Source organism: Theobroma cacao, chromosome 3 (genome assembly GCF_053813885.1).
Source record: "Theobroma cacao isolate CCN51 chromosome 3, ASM5381388v1, whole genome shotgun sequence".
Lineage (NCBI taxonomy): Eukaryota > Viridiplantae > Streptophyta > Magnoliopsida > Malvales > Malvaceae > Theobroma > Theobroma cacao.
Genome location: NC_142641.1, coordinates 36716388 through 36727403, shown reverse-complemented (window position 1 = coordinate 36727403; position 11016 = coordinate 36716388).

Sequence of the window (11016 nt, the reverse complement as noted above, 5' to 3'; positions counted from 1 at the left end):
CTATTTCTAATCGCCAAAGCTAGTGGATCAAATGACTCTATAACCCAATTATTTTGGGCCCATTGAAAACTTCCCACTCTTTTTTTTTAATTAAAGCAAAAAAAAATTTGAAGTGGAATATCTAAATAAGACATTATGTATCAATCAATGAATCAAATATTCGAGTGGTTTAATACTATTTGACCTTCTCCCATGCAATTAACCAGGCAAGTAGAAAAGTGAAACCTGTGTTTCTTCTTGCTCTTCAATTTTGGAAACTGTAAGTGCCATACATCTTCTTTCAAGACTAAAGATGAGGAAAAAGTGATCCCAAACATCAAGCTAAAGCTCCTTGAAGGGCGGGTAAATTCAATCCTAAGTTTCCTATAGTAAACACCTATAAACATTTAATCTCAAATATGGAGTAAGAGGGGTTAAATTGTTATTAAGATTGGTAATGATCCAACTATTATATCCAAGTTGTAACAATTTAATTGTCAAAGTCTTTTAAGTATACCAAGAAGTAGACATGACTTAAACTTTGAAAAAACAAAAAAAAAAAAAAGGCGAATTGACTATAGTCAGTTTTTTTTTTCTTTGAATACTTAATTGATGAGGATATTTGAGTGGTGGTTGGTCCCCTATTTAACGAAAGGGAGGGGACTACACGCCACGCGTCTTAAAGAAGGAAAAAGGAAAGAAAAAAAAAAACAAGACAGACTTGTAACAAACACAAATGCTAATGTGACAAAACAGAAGTCTTTATTATTTCCACATATGTGTTTTCTATGCTTCAAGAAAAAAAACGCCTAAAACAGAACTGAATTTTCGATGCCAGCTCAGACACTTTGAGAGGAGAGGGATGGAGGATGGACATCATTTTTGGCTACTATCATAAAACCCATAAAAGGGCTCACCGTTTATGCAAAAAGATCAACAGGACAAGTCGTTTAAGCAGCTTTTTGGTTGGAGAAATATATTTATATTTATATTTATATGAGTGTGGCTTGCGTTTGTTTGTGGCATGCCATTGTGGGGGAAACTATTTGGATCACCATGTCAACGTGATTGAATTTTGGAGGAAGAGGGGAGTTCACATTTTGTACGAGTTTTTAATGCCGTGTTGAAGCCAAATTCTTTGACAGAAAGGAATTATAAGAAAGTGTGTGTAAATAAATAAATAATGCATGAAGAACAATTCAACCCTAAAAGATGATTGATGTGAGCATTGGCCGACTCACACCTAACAAGATTTAGCTTGTTTTTCATTATCCGGGTTCCATTTTTATTTTATATATATATATATATATATATGAAGCAAGATTTCCCTATATAGTTATTTGACCAAGCATGATCTTCAATGGGTACTTCGGTTGATAAGGTTCCATGAGATTTTGTCTCCTTGGAGATGACTTCGACTGAAAGAAAATTACATTATCTAATTATAATGGATTCCAAACACCAATTCGAGGTTAAAACCAGTGCAGACCCTAATCTTTATTTAAATTTAACAGGCAAGAACCAACCTCTTTTCAATTTCTTATCTTGAAATACTACTTTCTTTTCAAGCCTCTGGATGGTGGCTTTGCTTTCTCATTTAACTTACTGTTCTGTCACTTGATGAAAACAAAAGATTAATTATTGGTTCCGGAGAAACCCACAACTGAAATTGTTGTTAGGCTAAGAAGTAAGTAACCATCTTTTTCCCCCCACTGAAATTATTCATGGTCCATGCATTAACTTTGATGGCAACCAGCACCATGTGAATATCTCCAAGCAAGTTAAGTATATTAATTAAACCCAATATTATAAGCCAGAAACTGAACCAGTAAACCATACCCTTTGATGATATTTCCTTCAGTATGGGATGCTACTCTATGTTCTTTCAACGTCTGGGGCTGCCTTCTTCCCCCTAAAAATCTAGCTTCCCCTCATCTATTTGCAACCCTATACATATATTAATAGCAAAAATGAAATTTGTACTTGTCCTCTTCGCCATCAAAATATCCTATAGGCTGTTGCACATTAAAATGTACCTATATCTTATAGGCTTATTTAGTTACCTTATCACTTGCTTTGAGAGCTTGCCCATCTTCTGAAAAATGAAATTGTCAACATATGCGTTTGGATTTTTATTTAATTATGGTTTTATGAGTTCACAATTATAATCAAATAATTTTCATGTATACATTTTATGTTCATGAAAAAAATCAATAAATAAATCAACTAATTAAATAAATCAATATAAATTTTAATTAAAAATTATACTAAATTCACGTATGATACCGCTTCAATTTAAAATTTAAAAATATTATAACATTTTCTTTATCATTCAAACAAAATCTCATTAATTTAATAAAAAAAAGCATACGAATTTAACCTAAACAACCTCAATTGCATTCCATCCGGTATAGTTCTTTAATATCATAATCCATTGGTTATTCCGATTTGACTTCCAATAGAATAAACTAATTATATTTTGTTAATCATAGTTTGTGGAGCACTTCTCGTTTTTGATTGTTCACAGAAGAGGGAATCACTTGTCTTGAGACATTGACCAAATACAACTCTTTTTCTCATTAAAAATATAATAGCAAACCAGATAGATTAGCAACAAAATTAACCCTCCCCAAGAGGGAGACGGCTTTGATTAATTGCTTCAAAAAGAGAAGCAAACATCTTACGAATTGAGGTAAACGCCCCCCGTGATCAAACCTTTGCCCAAATCAAAGCGCTTTATATTTTTCTGTTTGGAGTGATTTAAAGCATATTATAACGGTGATCATGATCTACCATTACCCCAAAATTTTTTTTTAAAAAAAAGGTGGAGGTTAAGCCGGCACCTACGTACAAGTTTTAATGTAAACAACAAGCATAGGACGGTGGGATTTTAATTAATTAGATAAATGGAAAGATTAATTAAGAAAAACAATGAGATGTTTCGATAATCAATGACATGTTGTTGCCTTTGCTGACAAAGACAGATGGCTAATATGTTTGAGAAAACATCATCCTTCCCTTAATCTTCATTATAATCCCATAATTAATTAGTGTTTTGTACTTCTTGAATGAGCAACTCCACAAGTTGGTTGCAGCTGTATTATATTTAAAACTTTGTTTCTTTGTCCTACCTTGGCCAATTAAGGTTTGTATATTGTGAGATTAAGAATGGTTAGGGTGCGCCAACAATTAATCACAAGATTTAGGACTAATGGACTTGGTCCTAGGTTTTGTTGTCCTTTGAAAAAAAAATAGTTTGTCTTTTTGTTTTTTTGCCTTTCCTTCCTAGGAAGGAGGAGAGGTGTATTTAAACTTATCTTTCACCCTAAAAATAAAAAATAAAAATAAAATAATGGTGTAGTGGCCCATAAGTGGCACACAACTTGTGGTATTTTGTGTACAAGACAAGAAAGCATGGGCAATTATTATATGTGGTGTTCTTCATCTTCTTGACATCTTCTCCTTTTTTCTCTCTTTTGATTTTTCAGTACTTAATTTTTACCAGCTTTTTTCAATTTGTATAGGTGGAAAGCTCCTCAACAACCTCCTATGCTATAAAAAAATAAAAAAAAACACATGGAAAATGTGACATTTGGTGGGGTGTGTGGTTTTTGGAGTGTAGACTGTTGTACTTTGAATTGGAAGAAGATGTCGATACCCATTCATGATTCATGCCCATGGGTCCTATTTCTTCGAAGTACCTTTTTTTCCCTCCACTCCATTATATTTCAATATAATGATCGTTTTATTATTCTCTCTGGTATATTTTACAGCAATTAAATCGGTATTCATTTGGTTCATTGACACATTATGTTGATGAAAACTTGTCAGAAGGTACCAATATTAGCATATAATAGTCTCAACTGTCCACACATATTTATCACGTGGATGAATACAAATAATTTAGCTAAGTATAATATGAAAGGTTTTCTTTTTTTTTTGATTTTTATGTAATGTATATATATATATATATATATTGTGCCTAGTAGCTTTGTATTTTCTTTCAATTCCGGATAACACTATTTATGAACTTGACCTAAAACCTACCAAAAACATTGCACTTTGCTGATCTGATGGCTTTGCTCAATCAAGTGGGATTTGGTTAAGATTAAGGATATAAGTTAAGGTCAAGTGAAAATATACCTTATCTTGCCCCCGCTGTTGTAATATAAATGTTTGAATGTTTGGGGGGTTTTGCCCAAAATAGAAAGGAGAAGGGGAACAACAAAAGTGACACAACCTATCCCGATCAAAGGGCATCTTAGTCTGTTTAATCAAAAAAAAAAAATCAAAACCAATTTTGGTTTGGAATATACCAAGCATCTCGTAAGTCAAGAATATGCGGTTTCATCTTGATATTTAGAAGCCCGTGCAAACGGGGTTTTGTCGTTTTTGACTCAATCTTTGAAAAGAACTTCACGGTTCTCATTCGCAGCAAAACCTTATCCAAAGTTTTTGTTACCCAAATGCCTACTACTTCTTTCGTCCTATTAATTATGGGAAGAAAATTATTAGTAATAAAATTGAAATGAAAGAGAATACGGATGCTTATATTGACCAATGCTGCTGTCCTTTGCATGAATTATTGCAAATTTTTTATTATTTTTTGTATAATAAATGTTAGAATTTGACTTTAAGAAGGATTCTATCAAGGAACAGCTATTATTTTCGTCATCGATTTAGGAAGCAAGCAGCTCATTTTCTAGCCACCCCAACTGAAATACTAGAATATAAAAAGGAGAAGATTGTGATTTGCTACATTAAAGACACGTTACCGTTTGGATTAAATAATTAATTGATTGATTGGTTTTCCAGCTCAACTTCTTTTCGTCAAAACATAAGAAAATGAGGGATTAGGATAGTGATTTTGTTGGATTAATTGATAATGAATCATAATTATACATGTTGATGAGTTTGATAACGACAAAACCAAAAGAGCCAGCAAAACCTTTCATACATGGTGGGTTTTAGGCCACTAGGCACATCTCTATTTATTCAAAGAAAAGTGTAAAATTTATGATTAATTAAGCATATCATCATTTGAATTAATTTAGTCGAGCCAGGCGCCACTAATCAAACATCATCTACCTAATTATGAGGTTTGCAACTACGTTATACATCAAAAAATAATGTAGTTTAGTTGAGACCAAGAGTAGTCTTCCCCCTCCCCGAAATACATACTTCCCTAGCTTATAGGAGGTGGTGGAAACGGATGACATCCTGCTTTCATGGCCGGTGAATTTTTTAACTCTTTTATTATAAATATAAATTACATGGTCAAAGCTTGGGATTTTAATAATCTTGATCTTTAATTAAAGATAAAGATTTTCCAAGCAATCCGTAATACTGTAACTTTCTGATTTTGTAGCCCTGATTGTTTGAATATATGTTAGCCTGGGGTGACAAATGGCAGTAACTTTAAAGGGTCATAGCAGTTGACATGTAATGCATGGAAAAATGTAGAAAACGATGGTCCATAATTCTACGGAAATGATCAAAACTTGACTTATGAGGTAAATAAAGATAAATGGAATTCAATATGAACTCAGGTATAGCAGCATGACTTATTCCTTGTGATATGTGTTACGAGGAATTCTTGTAAAAGGCATATTGGTGAGAATATTGGAAGACTTGTTTTCTGCGTTGGCGCATATTATTATTTCTTATTATATAATATGAAACTATTGCCGTCTCCCCTTTATATACATAGATTAATCACTTATCCTTATATCCCTATCTTCACCAAAGTCTAATATGCAACGTATATATATCTGAAATCATTCAACTTTTATTTGGTTTTTTCAAAAGAAACTTGTAAACTTTTGCAAAATGTAGCTGTCACTCAAAAGATGATGCAGTAAATCTTGGTCAAACATTGTTGCTCAAATTGCCATGAAAACGAGGAAACTCAAATGCTTCGTGATAACATGCAAACCAAACAAAAACTAAAGTGGAAATTATCAAAATGTGCTTGCTTGGCACCAGTTTATGACTCAAGATTGAGAGCTTTAGTAGCTCACACAAGAGGGAGAGAGAGAGAGCTTTATTACAGGGCCCCAGTCGAAAGAAACTAAAAAAGAAAAAGGCAAAACAAATTGCAGGGTCCACGGAGATGTAGAATTTTCCCATGCTTTATGACCTGGTCCACTCCCAAGGTTTCTTTCCCCCACCCACCACAAGCACACTACGGAAAAGGGTTTAATTTTTCCCAGCTTTGTTATTATTATCCTAAAACCCAGAGCAGATGTGCCACCCTCCATATCTTAAATCTCTTTATAATTCCATGATTAACTATTTAATTAACCCATCCCTCCCCATTAATCAAAAAGATTACTCTCCTGTCCCTCTATCCCCCTCTACATCATTCCTGGGTTGTGTTATGCACCCCCACCCCCATCACTCTCACGCCTAACCCCCCAACACATTTCCCTCTTTTCCTTTAACTTTCCTCTGGCCAATGAGGATTGCCATTGCCTACATTCTCACTATTTTACTCCCTAATCTCGTTTTACTTTCCATTAAATTATCATTAAACACAAAGATGTTGATAACAATGAGAGCACCTTCATTATTTTGTAATATACTAAGACTCTTTTCCGCGTGGTTATTTCATTATTATTTATCACTTTTTTCACACTTTAAACTTCCTAAAGTTTTGTTGATTTTTTTTAAAGAATGTTTTAAAAACATTTTAAAGAATTTTTTAGTTATTAAATTAAATAAATATGCTTTTTAATGCATTAAAATTATTAACTTACTTATGAATTATTATATTTAAGTAAGAGTATATATTGAATATCCTTTAGGATGAGTAATAAAATTTTATTTTTGTATATATTGAATATCTTGATTTTCATTTTAAGATGGATTTCGTTTTGATTAAAAACTGACGTGAATAACAGTGTTGATGACGTAAGCCCGTAACGTTCCCATCCCTACCTAACCAAAGTCACGCAACCTTCGTGATAAGACGTAATCAAACCTAAGGTACCGTCCACAGCTTCTTTCCGGCATTTATCTCAGAGACCCACGTGTCCTCAAAAAACTGACAAGACTAACACGTGGCGTACGACGGTTGCTTCCTGTCAGTTTCTTTAAACTTTAAACTGCATACAACTCCCATTTCAAATCCGCCACTACCATCAAAAAGACAGAGAAATGTAAATATAAAACCAAAACCGCAATGCAATCCCGTTTCAAGTCCGTAGCCGTTGTTGGTCCGACTCGATGACGTGGCAGATGATGATGGCGATGAATAATAGGACCATTGGAATCAGCTCCTCTGAAGTTAACCACTTAACCTCCGTATAAAACAAAATTTAATAGCTGGGTTAAATTTATCAAAATTCTCTTTAATAAGTGGAAATTAGAATTTTGCACAACTATTATATGAGGGAAAGAGAATAAATTATTTTAAAAGAAAAATGAGTATTTTCTTTCAAATTGAACAGTTTTTATTGGGTATGTGAAAAAAAAGTAATTTTATAAAAAATGTAAAACACATATTCATCTCTAGTTCTATATTTGAAACTATAATTGTTCTTGAAGTTTAAATAATTTTACCAACTGAATTACTTTCAGCAATTAATATTCATAATTAACATAAAAATATAGATAATAAGTAGTTATATCAATTTCATCTATTGAATGAAAATGCTAATATTTACATAGAAGAGACACTGATTTTATAAATTTTTTATCTGAATATATCAACTTGCATAAATATGTAAATAATTTTTAAGATAAATTGATATGTGAAATTGTATTTACACATTTTAGAACTGAAACAACCATTTCATAAAATACTTTATCTTTAAAAGATTTAACACCAAAATGCAGAATTTGGAAGTATTGTATCAAATTAATTTGTTTAAACATATTAGGGTGAGAAAACGTTAACCATTTTTTTTCTTCAGAAAGAGTTGATTAAATTAAAAACAATAAAAAAAGGAGGGGGGTTAAGGAGGGGGACTGGAGAGGGGGGAGGGAGAGACAAGAGGGGATTGGTCTGTGGGTTAGGGGTCAAGACTGGAGAGAAGAGGGATTAAGGGATTGTCCAAGATGCCAAGGAGAGGGGAGGCAGAGGAAACCTGGGCCCACTTTCCTGGATTAGTGTAAGCTAAACAGGAGACATGTCGTGGGGCCCGCTCCCCTGGAGAGCAGCGGAGAGAGAGAGAGAGAGAGACAGAGTACTCTCGCTCCTAGCTCATCATCTCTCGGTTCTCACTCCAGTGTATTATTATTTATTCATACTCTCCGTTTTCTTTTTCTTTTTTTTTTTTCTTCCTCCCTTTCCCCCTGCATCAGTGCATTTACATTGCTACATTATTACTAAACACGCGCCCACGCATCACCTGTCAGTCAAAGGCTGACTTTTTTTTTTGGGGTTTAGTAGAGGTATATTTTTACGGATTCTCCGTCTGTTTGTCCTTCTGGGTCTCTGCTCTGCTACTGCTGCCATATGCAGGCCCCTTTACCGACGCTGATGTTTCACCTCCTGCCACTTATTTTTTAACTAGTACTGCTTTTCTTATTGTTTTCTACTGTATCATGTTTTACCCACCACCCTCTCTTGTTCCTCCGATATTTTCTATGTTTTTCTTTTTCCTCAGACTAAGATCGTTAAACAGTTCAACCATTTATTAGATTAAAATGTACAATAATAATTTCAAGCGCAATTTGTTTTTATATATGAAGAAAATGCTATTTTTTTCCACTCTCTCTCTTTCTTTGACTAAATGTCAAAAATAAAATGAAAAGAACAGCGGCTTCAACTAATGATGGAAACAATTTGTTTTGGGAGAACAGACGTAAGTTTCAATAGTTTACTACTCTCGCCGGTTCCATCTCCACATACTTTTAACCATTTGAGTGGGGGAAGGGCCACCTACACACGACTAATGTAATTACTAATAAAACCTTCACATTTTCCATCACTTTCGACAACTTCAATGCTCTTGTAACAAACACATTCATCAGCAAAAGCAAAAGAACAGAGGGGAAAAACAATCACTGCTTCACGTTTTCTTCACCTTCTCAAATAAAAAAAAAAAGATGTTAATTGGTTTTTTGGTTTTGATTTGTTTTACAAGTTCAATGCTTCACATTCTTAAACTTAAACGAAATTAGTGTACAAAGTGGACATAGGAATTGACCAAAAACAAATTAAAAAAAAAAGAAAACAAAGTTGGGAACTACTTCCTTTGGGAAAATATCAATTTGGTTGCAAATTAATGGTAAAACATAGAGACACGAATGCATAGGTGATTATGGACAATAAATACTACATGGATTTCCTTAAATGTCCCACTTCTCTTTTGTATGTTTGCCCGGAAATAGCATCGCTGGTTTTCAAAGGACGAAGGCTTACTTGGATTGAATAAGAAATCACGCATATTTTCTTTACCCCTATTTGCCTCATTGACTTGTCACCATTCTTTAACTGATTAAAAGCTGGGTTTTTTTCCAGGCACGAGCACGTTCATGCCCTAAAACTTCCAAGGTGCGTCACATGTCAATCTCTCACGGTAGGCGTGTAGCTAAGCTTTGCCTCTCCGAACATCTTTTGTTACTCTTTCTATTTAACTTCTTAAGAAAATATAAATAATTATTTCTTTATCTTTTTTTTTTCTTTTTTTGTATTTAACTTTTGATTATGTGATACAATAATCTCTGAGACGGAGTAGCATATGCAAAAGATCAAGCTTTGGGCAGTTGTAGATGCTAGCTAGTAGTATAAATTTCAATCCATTACTTATTTAATTGTTAGCCCAAGATTTGATACTTCTAAGTATCACCCCTTATCGAGGGAACTCGAAATTCTTTTCTTCATTTTTAAAAGTGTGTTTGGATGAAATTTCTTGAAAATAAAATATCTTAAAGTCCATCAATTCAAAATGACAGCATCTTGATTGTTTGTTTGAATAAGTGGAATGGAATTTTGAGTACTAGAATTTGATAAGATAAGAGAATAATTATAAAAGAAGAATAACGATATTAGAGATTGAAAAATAAAGGAAAATGGATAAATATATGCAATATGTTCCTGAAAAACCTATGCTCATTTCAATGGTAGTAGGATACCTATTCAATGTCTTTCATTAATAGGTTTTGGTTTTTTAAACTAAATGCTGTGACGTCGACCGGTCATTGTTAAATGTCCTATTTTCGTATGTTGAAACTCTACAAGTTCCATATAGATGTCTAAATCTACGATTACTAGTTCTAATCATTACGGCATTTTATTCGGTAGTTAATTCCAACGTACTTCAATTGAATTATATATTTAATATATTATCGATGCATATCCCATCATTTAATTATACTGTCGTAAATGTGTAAATATAAAAACTTAAAATTTTTTAAAATAATTAATTTTTAATATTTTTTTCAAAGTTTTTATTTTTTAAATTTAATTATTAATAAGATAGAAATAGTTGATTTATTGAAAATATATAAAATTCGTATTTTGATAATACATTAAATATAAATTTATATTTAAAATAACAAAAATCTGAAATTTGATTAAAAAACAAAACAAAAATTTTATTCTTAATAGAATTAAATATTAACATTTAATTAAAAACAAAAGATTATCAAATTTCAGGTGAGAGCCCACACTAAATCCATCACAAACACGTCAGAAGCACAGATCTCAAAAGCTGAAAAATACAGTAAAAGCTAGAGAACAGAGTTACCAACTTACCATACCATATTCCCAATAAATCAAAGTGATTTTGCGTATGTGAACCCTCACATCGAATTCTCCTGATATGGGCATAGCTAACTTATTCATACTTGAGAACATGGCTCAAACCATGTGCCACCACAACCTTGTTTATTATAAATTCCAAAACGACATCGAAGGTACGGTCTTTGCCCCATGAATTCATGTACAAAAGAAACCCAAGACGTCCCTCATAAATTTTCCCAATCCATTTTGGTGAGAGCACGAAGGATGGGAAGTTTTTTACTACTACCACCTTTGCTGGCAAAAAACAACAGTTGTTATTATGCTCCCATAAAATTAATTAATAA